This window comes from Anabrus simplex, chromosome 7, assembly GCF_040414725.1.
Source record: "Anabrus simplex isolate iqAnaSimp1 chromosome 7, ASM4041472v1, whole genome shotgun sequence".
Lineage (NCBI taxonomy): Eukaryota > Metazoa > Arthropoda > Insecta > Orthoptera > Tettigoniidae > Anabrus > Anabrus simplex.
In genome coordinates, this window is record NC_090271.1 from 155,238,553 (window position 1) to 155,253,207 (window position 14,655).

Sequence of the window (14,655 nt, forward strand, 5' to 3'; positions counted from 1 at the left end):
GCCCATACATGGATTTTAATAATGATTAAAAATGTGTATTTATTTTAGAAAGTTACACTTGTTCAAATGGAACCATGCCTACTGTCATTAACAAAATAAAACTAGAGTAAATTATGTCAATGATATTTTGATGATGATGATGATGATGATGATTGTTGTTGTTTAAAGGGGCCTAACGTCTAGGTCATCGGCCCCTAATGGTACAAAATGAGACGAAATGTTATGACAATTTAAAAAACCCATAATCCTCCACTGACCAGAATTCGAAAACGTGAGGATGAAAAATGAATGGATGGATATGAAGTTAAAACAATCAGTGGATCCGACCTGCAATACCTCACATGCCCAGAAATTAGCGTTAAACAAAAGTATTACTGACCAAGGGACTGCTTCTAACGCACAATACTGAATCTATGATGCTTGCAGTCAAAATGGGCCTAAAATCCAGGTCATCGGCCCCTCATAATGGTATTTATCGGTAGGAAAATAGAACCATGCTATTTGTCATGTTGCGGTACTAACCGAAAGTAGCGTAGACTCGCGGTATTCCACACATTATGGTACTACTTATCATTTCTTCCCTCCAGTTTGTCCTATCCATCCACAGATGCTGTTCATACATGCAACGCCAGTTCACATCTCTAATTTCAAGGTCCTTCAATATCTGTTTTTCCCAAACATCACAAGGTGTTCCTCTTGGTCTCTTCCCAGAAACATTGTGGTCAAAGTATATTCGAGGAGTCCTTGAGGGTCCATTATTTTCATGGGACCATATACCATTGCAATCTCTTCATTTCTAGAGTCTCGAGCAAGCTTCTTTCCAATCCAAGCTGTTACCAGATATCAACATTCCTCATTTTATCCATTTTTGTTTTTTGTAGACAAGAACGAAGGAACTTCATTTCTGTTGCCTGAAGAAGACTCTTTGTTGGTCCAGTAAGTGTTGCTGCTTCCAGGCCATATGTCAATATAGGTACTAGATATATTTTGTACAAGCTGATCTTGGAAACTAACGAAAATGTTTCATCCCAAAGTATTTGACATACAGCGTGATAGAATTTGGAAGTTTTCTGTATACTGTTGCTAATCTCTTGATGTATGGTATTGTCTGATGACGGAACACTACCTAAATACTGGAAGTTGTCTACAATATCCATCTCCTTATCTCCAATTCTTAGATGAACAATTGGAGAGTTCCTACTCATCACCAAGCCAACTGTCTTAGTTTTGGTGATTTGGAGACCTAAGGTTGTAAAAGCTTCATGCCAGAAATCTAGTCTAGTTTGTACTTCCGCTTCTGTCTCACCCAATACCATTACATCATCAGCAAAAACCAGGGCATTAGTTGTTGGATCCTTTCTTTTAACCGCTTTTAAAACTTCATCCATTATGATTATGAAGAGAAGTGGTGAAAGACAACTTCCTTGCTGGACTCCACTCATTGTTTCGAACCAACCTGACCTGACTACTCACAGGTAATGAAATTCGTACATGTAACACAGACCTATAGTATTTCACACACTGCGGCGCAATTTACAGGCAACGCAAACCTATACAGGCAGCGCAAACCTATGGCGTTCCTCATATAATTGGACTAACCACATGGACCCACACTATCCCGTGGTATTCCTCACATAGTGGGTACTAAGCAAAGGCAAGGCAGAACCATGGTGTCACTCATCCCATGGTGTTGCCCATATAGGGGTACGAATTATAGGTACTGTAAAACACATCCTGAGCCACACACTGTTGCTACTAATCACAAACCTATTTTGTACCTAACATAGTTGTACTACACGCAAGTAAAAGCTACCCATGGCATTCCCTGCGTGATGGTACTAATTACAAGTAGTCTCATGGTTCTAATTTGATCATCCCTTAGTCGCCTCTTACGACAGGCAGGGGATACCGTGGGTGTATTCTTCGCATGCGCCCCCCACCCACAGGGGGTTGTGTGTTTGGTCCGTGAGAGGTATTTTATTTCCCTCAAGTCCACCGGCAAGCTGGTTAGGAACCCTATCCGCCACCTGGGACGCGCCATGTGGGAGTATCACCTCTCCCCCTACTACGCCAGCATAGTAGGTTTGTGGCAATGGTATTATTATTGTTATTATTATTATTATTTTAAATATTTTTTCTTTCAGAATTCTAGAACAAGTAGTTTTACAAGCTATTGGAGTTTGAAAATTGTAAATAATGGCAGTTGTCTGCTCCATGAGTTATTACCTTCTCAAGAAATAACATACATACATTATCATTATAGACTGTTATGCCTTTCAGCGATCAGTCTGCAAGCCTCTGAGAATTTACTAAATGTCGCCACAATCCTCGATTTGCAACTAGTGTTGTGGCCTCATTTAGTTCCATACCTCTTATCTTTAAATCGTTAGAAACCAAGCCTAACCATCGTCGTCTTGGTCTCCCTCTACTTCTCTTACCCTCCATAACAGAGTCCATTATTCTCCTAGGTAACCTATCCTCCATTCGCTTCACATGACCCCACCACCAAAGCCGGTTTATGCGTACAGCTTCATCCATCGAGTTCATTCCTATATGAGCCTTTATCTCCTCATTCCGAGTTCCCTCCTGCCATTGTTCCTACCTGTTTGTACCAGCAATCATTCTTGCTACTTTCATGTCTGTTACTTCTAACTTATGAATAAGATATCCTGAGTCCACCCAGCTTTCGCTCCCGTAAAGCAAAGTTGGTCTGAAAACAGACCGATGTAAAGATAGTTTCGTCCGGGAGCTGACTTCCTTCTTACAGAATACTGCTTATCGCAACTGCGAGCTCACTGCATTAGCTTTACTACACCTTGATTCAATCTCACTTACTATATTACCATCCTGGGAAAACACACAACCTAAATACTTGAAATTATCGACCTGTTCTAGCTTTGTATCACCAATCTGACATTCAATTCTGTTGAATTTCATACCTACCGACATCAATTTAGTCTTCAAGAGGCTAATTTTCATACCATACTCATTGCACCTATTTTCAAGTTCCAAGATATTAGACTGCAGGCTTTCGGCACAGTCTGCCATTAAGACCAAGTCATCAGCATAGGCCAAACTGCTTACTACATTTCCACCTAACTGAATCCCTCCCTGCCATTTTATACCTTTCAGCAGATGATCCATGTAAACTACAAACAGCAAAGGTGAAAGATTACAGCCTTGTCTAACTCCTGAAGGTACCCTGAACCAAGAACTCATTCTACCATCAATTCTCACTGAAGCCCAATTGTCAACATAAATGCCTTTGATTCATTTTAATAATCAACCTTTAATAAGAGTGAATATATAAATTCTTGATTTTTGAAGAAGAAAGGGAATTGACCTTCATAGATTGTGTTCAGCTTGACAACCACCAGCTTCAATACATGCTTCCAGTCTGCCATGTAAAGATGATGCACGCATTCTAACATTTCATCAGAAATTTCAGTGCAGGCAGCAGTATTATGTTGTTTCAAATCATCTGGTGTAATCGGCATGTCCTTGTAAACTGTGTCTTTTAGCTTTCTGCAGGGGAGAAAATTTAAAGGAGTCAAATCTGGTGAATGGGCTGGCCAAGGTACAGGTCCCCTTCATCCAATCCAACCATTTACAGTCATAATATTATTTGCTTTACGTCCCATTAACTAATTTTATGGTTTTCAGAGACGCTGAGATGCCAGAATTTAGTCCTGCGGGAGTTCCTTTATGTGCCAGTAAATTTATCAACATGAGGCCGACGTATTTGAGCGCCTTCAAATTCCACCACACTGAGCCAGGATTGAACCAGCCAAGTTGGGGTCAGAAGGCCAGCACCTCAACTGTCTGAGCCACACAGCCCGGCCATTTAGAAACAATCGGTGAAGTCAAGCTGCAGTTCGTCGTGCACTATGTGCAGGACAGCCATCATGTTGATACCACATGTTTCTCCTAGAGTGCAGTGGAAAGTCTTCTAACATCAGTGGAAGTTGGTCTGTTAGGAGGTTGAGATACATTTGAGAATCTAGTGTTCCTTCTATGAAAATGGAGCCTACGAACTGATGGTTCACTATTCCACACCACACATTTAAACTCCATGGATGCTGATGTTCCACCTGATGAAGCCAATGGGGATTGTTTATGGACCATTAGTGCATGTTTTGGTGGTTTACTTGGCCACGATTGATAAATGTTGCTTCATCACTAAGCAAGGTATGATAAATCTTGTATATCTTGCCTTAATTCACAGTAACAAAAGTTAAATGATTTTCAAAATCATTTCCATGCAGCTTTTGATGGAGAGAGATATGATACAGATGGAAGTTATGATAGTAGAGAATATGTAGTACCTGCCACTTTCTCATGCAATTGCATGAGAACTAACATGCGGATCTACAGCAACAGCAGCTAGAACATTAATTTCACCCTCTTCTCCAGTCACTCGTTTGTTTCTGTTACTTTTCTAGATGGAGGTTCACAAATTATAGTCGAGATGCATGACTTTTATTGGGATATTGATTAAATAATCTATAAGATTATAATGTGCAGTATCGAATAGATGGAAGTCTTATACTTTAACTTAGATCCTACAGTCAATACAGAACTTGAAATATGACTCATTTCTTGCAAGGATACCAAGTAGACGATCCACTAGCTCAACAGACAGGAATAACATCCAAGACTGAGCTTAATAATGAGAAGGACCACCTGGGCATGAAAAAAAATTGCATTGTGATGGGTTCTACACTATTTGATGGAATTACGAAAATGGCAATGTTACGGTGCTGTGCAAACCCACCTGGAGTGCTATAAGCACAAAGAGGAGGCTTCCCCTGCCATATCATTATGCTGGACAAGATATGGATCCAATCAGACAAGTCAAAATGAATAATAATAGTAATAATAATAATAATAATAATAATAATAATACAAATGACACCAGAAACCAGATTACCAAGAAAAATTACAGAGAAACTCTGAAATCTGAAGCAACAAAGCAACAAGTAGAATGGATTAAGGAAATTAGAGATGATATGGATGATGATGCTTGTTTAAAGGGGCCTAACCTCTAAGGTCATTGGGTCATCGCCCCTAACGGAACAAGATTGGCGATATGATATGATAATTAAAATTTTAAAATGTATCCACCGACCAGAATTTAAAACAAATGAAGATGAACAATAATGGTGAATTTAAAATAATCAGTGGATCTAATTTGCAGTGTCTTATTTTTGGTAACATGAAAGATGATAGGTTATGGTAGAATAAGACATTGCCTTAAAATTCAATAATATATCATGCAAATTACTAAAAAACACATTAAAATATACAAACACAAACTAAAACAGTCAAATTAATAAAAAAACGTAGTGAACGACGATACAACAATACAAAGACTAATACGAAACACAACGTTCATATTTAAAAGGTATAAATTTCGTTTTTGTTCCGTACTGAAGTTCAATTTATTCTTATATAACGACATTTATATGCAGTAAAACAAACAACTATTCCTCATAAAACGGATGACTAGGTCTGCTGACTACTCGTCACCTTGCAGATCGACCAGATCCACGAACTCCGTAAAAATGTGTACCACAGTAAGATGATCACTGCAAGTACACACCAGAGGGGGTTCAGTAAATAGGAGTGTTACCATACCATGGCCGATTCGAAGACTACATAATACCACTGCTTCCCTCTGAGAAGCCTGAAGGGAAGTCCTCCATACCTTTGTTGTACCTTTTGTCGCTCTCAGCTTATATGGAAGTGGAGTAGTCTGCCACTCCATCTCCCAATGGGACATAACCAAATGTCTCAGCTGAGAGCGAATATCACTTGCTGGAACCTTGTAAGACAACGGGGTCAATGTAACTGCCTCCTTGGCAGCCTTATCAGTTAACTCGCTTCCCTCTACACCCATGTGGCTTGGGAGCCTGATCCTGGTGCCGGCATCCAAAACACCCGGCCAGCAGGTCCTGGGTCCGCCACACCAGAAGGTGCCGAGGAAAAAAGGTACTGTCCCCTTCAAATTTGGCCTACAATGAACATTTTATTGTGAGTGGAAATAAGAGGCTATCATTCCTTTAGTAAGGGAGATATATTTCAAGTTCAGTCTTGCACAGTCGTGTTCGCATGCACAGAACCAGTTTTTACAGGCCGGGGGAGCAGTATTGATTTTCCAATCGTTCAGTCAGCTGTGTCATGTGACCTACTTGGGAAATTTCAAGGCCAGGTTAATTAACAGTGCGTGTGGAATATTCTGGAGAATGTGATATCTAGAATTACGAGACGACATTGTGACATACCCACCTGGTAAATGCTTAAATACCCATGTTTTACAAACAAACGCTCTCTTATTCTTCAATTCTACGATATTCTAACTCTCTGACATTCTGATTCTACGATACTCTGACATTCTGATATTCTGGTAGTCATCGAGTAAAGCAGATTTTTGAGAGCTAAGTTACGTACTGTTCTTCAATAAATTCAACGTGGTTGTGTGTGGAAACAGACTAAAATTTTGTGTTAGTTTGATGATGATGATGATGCTTGTTGTTTAAAGGGGCCTAACATTGAGGTCATCGGCCCCTAATGGTACGAAATGAAATAACAAAAAATTCAAATTCATCCAATGACCAAAATAAAAAAACTGTCATCAAGAATGAATGGATGGACATGAACCCTACAAAAAAAAAAAAAAAAAAAAAAAAACAGCGGATCAGACTCAAAAAGAAGGTAGTTAATTAGAGTATTACTGACCAAGGGACCATTTATAAAGCACAATGATGCTTGATGTCTGAATGGGTGCTAAATTCACGTCTAAGGCCCCACACAATGGCGCCACTCATAGCCAACGCAAACCGGTAAGGTTCCTCACCTAGGTGTACTAGTCACGGGTGCCGGTATTCCCGTGGTGTTCCTCACATAGTGGGTACTAATCACAGGCAACGCAGACCCACGGTGCCGCTCATATAGCGGTACAACTCACAGGCTACACCCAGACCCGCGGTATTGCTCACATGGGTACAACGCAAGGGTACTGGAATTCACCAGGCCAGGCTTTTTACTGCAACTAATCACAAACCTATTTCGTACCAATTTAGTGATACTACTCGCAAGTACATGCAACCCATGGTGTTCCCCGCATGATGGTATGAATCAAGAGTAGTTTCATGGTTCTAATTCAATCATCCCTTGGTCGCCCCTTGTAGTCGCCTCTTATGACAGGGGATACCGCGGGTGTATTCTACATGTGTGTCCCCCACCCGCAGGGGGTAATGTGTTTGGTCCGCGAGAGGTATTTTATTTCCCTCAAGTCCGCTGGCAAACCGGTTAGGACCCCCCTATCAGCCACCTGGGACACGCCACGTGGGAGTATCACCTCTCCCCAGGATGTTCATGGTTGTGTTAGTTTCAGCTTTCATCTTATCAAGAGAGAAGAGGACCGCAACGTGTTCAATAATCTTCGCCAGGATGTTTCAACTACCATCCTGTGACGGTATTTAGTGTACCGAACCCCTTTAGAAAACCTTTTGGACACCATTAGAAATTCATATCAATGAACTTTGAAAATGAACATTATCGCATCTTATTTAATGTGTTATATCTTGCCATTCTAGTTCGAATTTGTTTATCATATCTAGTCTCTCTATGAAGTGCTACGCTCTGGTGACTAAGCCTTGAACTTTCAAGACCGCCTAAGTAATTCCGCACGCGTGCGAGCAGCAGTGAGGGGAAGCCACGCTGTTTGGCTTGGGACGCTACCAGTTTGAGTTGAATCGCCATGAGAGTAAGACGTTTGTGTTGGAGCGGCGGTATGCTTCGGGTTGGTGGCTTTGACCTGGGATAAAATCAGGTCTCTGTGGGCATTTGATGCACTTAAAACCTGGTAGTGACCTCTATAACTTCTACATTTGTGCGACGAACAGTTAATCTGCATTTTTCTTCTCCTTTTGGCCTGGTTGTGTAAGGTAACGGTATGTAGCCTCAGCGTTGCTTCGTTGTGCATGGATCACGAACAGTAAGTTTCAGCATTTATCTACTCATGGGAATTCTACCTTCAAAAGAACTGGGAAAAATTCCAAGAAATAATTTCGGACTGATATTTCAAAGATGATATTTATCTGGGATAATAATAATAACCTTTGATTCGTGTAATGACTGTACGTTCGTTATGTTACCATGTGTTCGACGAATGAAATTTCCTCTTGGTGTTTTAAGAGAAAAGCGCAGATTACTCAAAATCAATTTTAAGTTCAACTATGATTTTAACCGGTAAATATTTCTAGAACTTCATGTGTATGGGGGAGCTATTGCAAGGACATGTTTAATTTTGGTTAACCTTTCTAAATTTCTTCTTTGGGGTTGGGTTTTTGGGTTTATTTAGTGCTTTCTGTTCTGCTTATTCTGGCTCTTATAATTTACTTTTCCTTTTGGGGGTATTTCTGTGTCTGTTTTTCTCCTTGCAGACATGCTTTTGTTGTTGTTACCTTAGCAACGGGTTGTTGATTTAATTGTTGGGCTAACTTGGATTTTAAAAGGTCCGCGGTGTCCCCGTTTCTACCATCAAGGTAACTTGCCCCAGACTAGTCAGCCAATCCCAGGCGTGCTCAGTCCGAAATATAATTAAAATAATGCCCTAAAAAAACATACACCCTGGATCTTGATGGGGAACATATAACTAAATACGGACACGGTGAGGTCAATTAAAACTACAAATAAAGCAAGGCGAAGCATAGCGTCAGTTTTTGGAGGAAAATCTGTTTATTAAAATAAACAAGATAAATATTTTAAAAAAATAGCAAAGTCTCAAATAATCAGATTTACAGGACTCAGATTTTTTTTTTTTTTTAGCTGGATAAAGTCCATCTTGAGGATCAGAGTATATTACAAATTCACAATTATGCCGACACACATACTTAACATATCAAATCAAATTTTTAAGTGTCATTAATTTTAACACATGGGCTTGAGTGCACGCACCACGCTCCTGGCTTTTACCTTTCTTAACACTTTTAACTGTAGATGAGTACGTTCCCCATTTCTGCACACTTGACATTGCAGTGGGGTCCCTAACCTTAAGAAAAGACGTGATCTAATGCGCAAAAGAGGGGTGGGGGAGACAAAACTAACTTAACTGTACAATATATAAATACGCTTAGTGGTAAAACATCCTTCGCACAAAATATAAACATCCTGGAGTCATGAGCAATCTCATGAGCACAGCAAACAATGTGGATAGGAACCACACCAAACAAAACATGTAAATGGCAATATATATATTCAAAGAAACAAAAACATTATATCACATTTTCCCGGGTTCACCAAGGAAAGCATGCGGCATTCACGCAACTCGCATCCACTTAAAGCCTCAACGAAAATAAAAGGAAACCTAATCATACTTCAAGCAACACTTCCTATTCAACGCAGGTTCCTGAAAATAATCATATGGCACAAAAACAATTAAAAAATGACAGAGTAGGCTTTTCCTTTCAACACCTATTTCAACTTTGTAACCTGGAAGAGATGACATGACACCAAATATACCTCAGTGCGGTTATATCATAAAAGAAAATCCGGAACAAACGCCGCAATATAGAACTCTCGTCAACTGCCACAACCGTAGAGACATGGACAGGAGACAGCCGACCCCATCGTGCTTTCAGCCCGCCGTATCGATGATAATGTTGCCTTCAGAAAAGACTTGGATCAGTCCTTTTGTCTCCATCGAGGGGTAGAAAGGTGATGTCGAATTTTCTGTTGCTGCTTCTGGATGTTGTCTAAAACATCCCCTCGTTCACGATGTAGAAACTAGGTCAAGATCAACCGACTGGTTACGAGAATACTACAGCCGGGGTAAATTCCACCGACCATGAAACCAGTTCCAATTCAGTCACGGATCCGCTTCTCTTATCTACTTCCGTAACTAGGTTAAACATTTCCCATATTATAAACGGCTGAACTGAAAATGGTAAAGTTTATGCCCCCGGAAAACGATTTTACACAGGCAAGCTACTATGCACTTTGAAATGATTAAATGGAACTGTTCTTTCCCTTTGGTAATCTTAAGTTAAATGCCATTCTTCCAGTATTAGAAAACTTGAGTATATCAAATGTAGACTGAGCGTCTTCCAACAAAATCTTACGAGTCCCCACATGATCACTCGCGTAAATAAAAACTTCTTCTTACGATGTTACCTGCACAGAATCTCACCGAATAATAAGGTAACTGACGTGGTTATCGTTTTTATTAACTCGTCCTCGAAGACGCCGTAGTATCCTCGACTGGGGCCATCTTTTCCCTAGACCAATGCCTAGCCATATCGATAGTGGCTCTATCGTTTCACTGGCTCGACGCCATCGCGTACCTGACGCTTACTTCAAACATCAGATTCACTGGCGAACTCAGATTTTATAATAATAATAATAATAATAATAATAATAATAATAATAATAATTGAAAACTTGTAGTTTTCTCCAGAAAAAGCTTCAGGGATACAAGAGGTTCCAAGAAAGGCCAAAGTTAAAAACAGGCAAGAAGTAGACTGATGAAAGAAAAGAGGCTCACAGAACGAGAATGCGCGAGTACTGGGGAAGAATTAAAGCTCAGGGATGCAAACGGTTGAAATAACGTGGTCCACAGCAGGCCGAAACGAAGAAAGAAAGAATAATAATTATAGCTCGGGTTAAACTAAAGACTAAGGGTCATGAGTTTAAATGTTACTTGTTCTTATTGTGAAATGTTTGATATGTGCTCAATTAAGTGGAATATGTGTCTGGAATACGACGAAATCCCAAGGGATTAATTATTGGATTTATTTGGGAAGTATGTGTTGGTGAACCATGACTTCTGCAAATGTTCGAGTCCATGTTAAATGATGTGTGTAAGATTTAAAGTAATAATAATAATATTATCGTGACTCATGAACCGCAGATTAAATGGTGTTAATGTTTGACCTGTATTATGTGCGTGTTTGTAGTCAACAATTCTTCTGAATAATGAACCGATGATATTCTTAATGATCAACGTTGTGAGAACTTTCTTATTTCTGAATAAGTGATCGCCCATATTTTGATCGCATTTCTGTGAGGATCGTGAGTTGATATTTGACCGATAACGTTATCTTTAAAATTCCATGAGTAGGGAATAATAACAAGAATTTAATAGTCAAATTCTAGAATCTGCTTGTAATATGTGTAAATAATATTCATGTATCATTTGTGTGAGTGTTGAGTGAGTGTTGTAGTTAATTACATTTGTTTCTGTGATTAATTGAAATGTGGTTCTGACCTTGCCATGGGTTCACCATATTGGGCCCAGGTTATCGTCAGCGTTGTTTAGGATGATTTATTTTGTGTTGATTTAAACCTATAATGAATTTTATTTAAAATTTACATAGAAGTAACATTAAGGTACCAGTCACAAATGAATAAGTGTGTAATATTTCATAAGTGAGGGCAAAGGAATCCGAATTTGTACAGGTTGATAATTTCATTTTTGAGGCGTCAGATAATGTGAATGGATTAATATCACGTATTATTCAGTGAAATAATTAAGGAGTTTCATGGAAATAACTATTATAAGAATGTACTTTAATGATGATAAGTCTTAAATAGACATGCTTTAGAAAAATTTTTTAATAAATATTTAAAGCATAGTTCAGGGGAACTCAAGCTAGATAGATGTAATAATATAAATGAAACTTATCCACGAGAAGGACGACTTTGTTATAATATTTCTGATAGATTTATGTGAAGTTAATGATGCCACAATTAATTTCTTCAGAATACATGAAATTTCTTTGTGTAAATGTAGATGTTATCACGATAACACATGAAAGTATAAGATAGTCTAGGATAGCCTAGGATGGCATAGGTGTAATTTTCGAGCCATGGAGAGCTCAGTGATATTTAATTTTCTTATAAATTGTCAATAATCTCACCATTATTAAGAGGATATACTCCCAACATAATTTAGTTTCTTTATTTAAGCCAGATTTAGGCTAATAAAAATTTATTATGTATTTCAGTTAAATTCAAGCTTTGATACGAGTGGAGAACGATTGTGTTATATCTCAGGCAACTTGCAGAGAAGAATTTTGAGTAGAAATCCATCAAGATTTGTTTATTAAAATTTGTTAAATTTGTGTCTTGAGTGCTAGATTTACATAAATGTCAAACCTGTGGTTTTAAATGTTTCTTTTGTGATTGTCGTCAGTCCTTGTATCTTTCCTGCCTTTTTAAAGTAAGCAAAGCCTGACAGCAAATGGTCCACATCTGGGATTTTCGCTCTCCAGCTGAGCTGACCGGGAATACAGGGGCAGTATCAATAGACTGTAGTGAGTTCACGGAGTCAGTACACAGGAGAAAGTGCTGGTGCTCATCGGAGAGTGCGTACCGCAGAGCTTCACAGAAACGGCCCAAATAAGCAAGCAAATATGACCTCAAAAAGTGACGAAATGTGACTTCAAATGTGACAAAATATGTCATAAAAATGACAAAATATGACCCGAAAATTATTAATCTAAATATGGCCATTTCAAAATAAGTTATAAATTGAAACTTCAATTTCTTTGATACATATTTGTTAAGTAAATTCTTTATTCTTACTTTCATATTAACATTCTGAATAGAACGCCTGCATGTTTAGCAGTTATTCACAGTCTATTGTTTTCGATTCACTTATGAAACATTTGTGAATACATACCTATAAAGTACTAAGTTTGCTAAGATTATCAGATCACACAGCATCTGAAAAGTCAAAAGTCATGTTTGCACCCTTCATTGGTGGTTTGAAATACGAAAAAACTAGAAATCTATTAAATAATAAAATTAAAAAAAAAAAAAAAAATTGGAACGTTTAAGCCCAGATTACATTAATATTACTCAAATGCGTTGAAGTTTAAATTGAGCACCACGAAACAAATTAAGTAAATGTTTTTCGATACATTATGGTAGGGTGGCAGGGCAAATAGTGCAAACTCACATAACTTTTTCATTCTTCTCCGTGGGTGGTATTGAAGTGTATGACAAGATTCATCTTCAAAGCATCAGGTGTGGAAGACCTCCGATTATCACTTAACACATTCTTATAAGAAGAGAAGCTCCTTTCTACATCACAAGAAGTTATTGGTGCGTATTTAAATAATATTAAATCACTGCTGTTGAGTATGCACTCATCTTGAAATGTACTGGTACCTTCTCCTCTAAGAACATCATTTATCTTGCCACACACAGCGAAAACAGTCACTTCGATTAAGCACATTTTGAAGTTTCCGTTTTACACTGACGCCAACTGATCCATATGACTTGTGCTGAAAGTTCAACACTTCTCACAATTTCAATACTTGCATGAATTTCTAAGCTGGCAGCTTCTAAACGAGTAATTGCACTCGATATAATTCCAAAGTTCGACTTAATATATGCCAGACTTTTTGACAAACTGTTGGAAAACAATTCCTGTGCAATATTTATAGAAGAGGCAGAGTATTCTACTTGTATTAACTATAGATGTGATACAGAAAAGCAGTTTTGTGAATACTAGTTCTCATTCGGAAAGCTGACGATTTTGCACAGCTATGGATGTCACCAAACCACCGAAATATTACCAAAATATGAAGTTTCTACGAAAATAGCCCAAAATATGACCTTATATGACAAATAAAAATCACTTAACTCTGACGATAATCACCTTATTTGCATCAAAATCCAATCAGGCAAGATAATAGAGACAAAGAAAAAATATGTTTCCTAAACATCCGAGCCCTAGTAATGACGTTCTGCCTCCCGCTTCAGAGAGAGGAAATCACTATGGTAATTCCTGGAGCCAGACACATCCGCGAAATGACTGGCTAGATGGTTAGCAATCGAGAGCGGTTCAGTGACGATATTGCCTGCAATGGAAACTCCCAGTACAGAAGATGATTCTTGGATACCCGAAATATGTCTAAGTTTAGTCCACACTTGAGATGACGGAGTATGTGTCATCGACACATACCTCTCCTGCGAAGCTTTCTTACTCTGTCGAATAAGAACTCGTGCCTTAGCATGGAATTTCTTAAATGTTAAGAAATTGACCACAGTAGGCTGCCTACGATAGCATTTATGAGCACAACGGTGTTCTTTGATAGCTGCTGCAATTTCTTCATTCCACCAAGATGATGATGATGCTTGTTGTTTAAAGGGGCCTAACATCTAGGTCATCAGCCCCTAATGAGACAAAATAAGATGAAATGTAATGACAAATTAAATGTTCAAAATCCTCAACTGACCAGAATTCAAAACGTGAAGACGAAGAATGAATGTATGGACATGAATTTAGAAACAATCAGTGGATCTGACCCACAGTGCCTCATATTCACAGAAACTGCCGAAAAACAATAGTATAACTAACCAAGGGACTGCTTCTAAAGCACAATACTGAATGGATGATGCTTGCAGTCTAAAGGGGTCCAAAATCCAAGTCATCGGCCCCTCATATGGTACTTATCGCTAGGAAAGTATAACTATGGTATTTGTCATTGTGCGGTACTAATAAAAAGTACCGTAGAATCACGGTATTCCACACATTATGATACTACTCACAGGTAATGAAATTCGCACATGTAATACAGACCTATGCTCTTTCACACATTGCGGCGCCATTTACAGGCAATGCAAACCTATGGTGTTCATCAC

General features: G+C 38.7%; 1 protein-coding gene across 2 annotated transcripts in view; it reads right to left on the reverse strand.

Annotated features, from left to right (window-relative positions):
• The window catches only part of LOC136877386 (BTB/POZ domain-containing protein KCTD9), a 105,554-nt gene that overhangs the window by 4,102 nt on the left and 86,797 nt on the right, over positions 1–14,655 (reverse strand). The window lies entirely within an intron of this gene.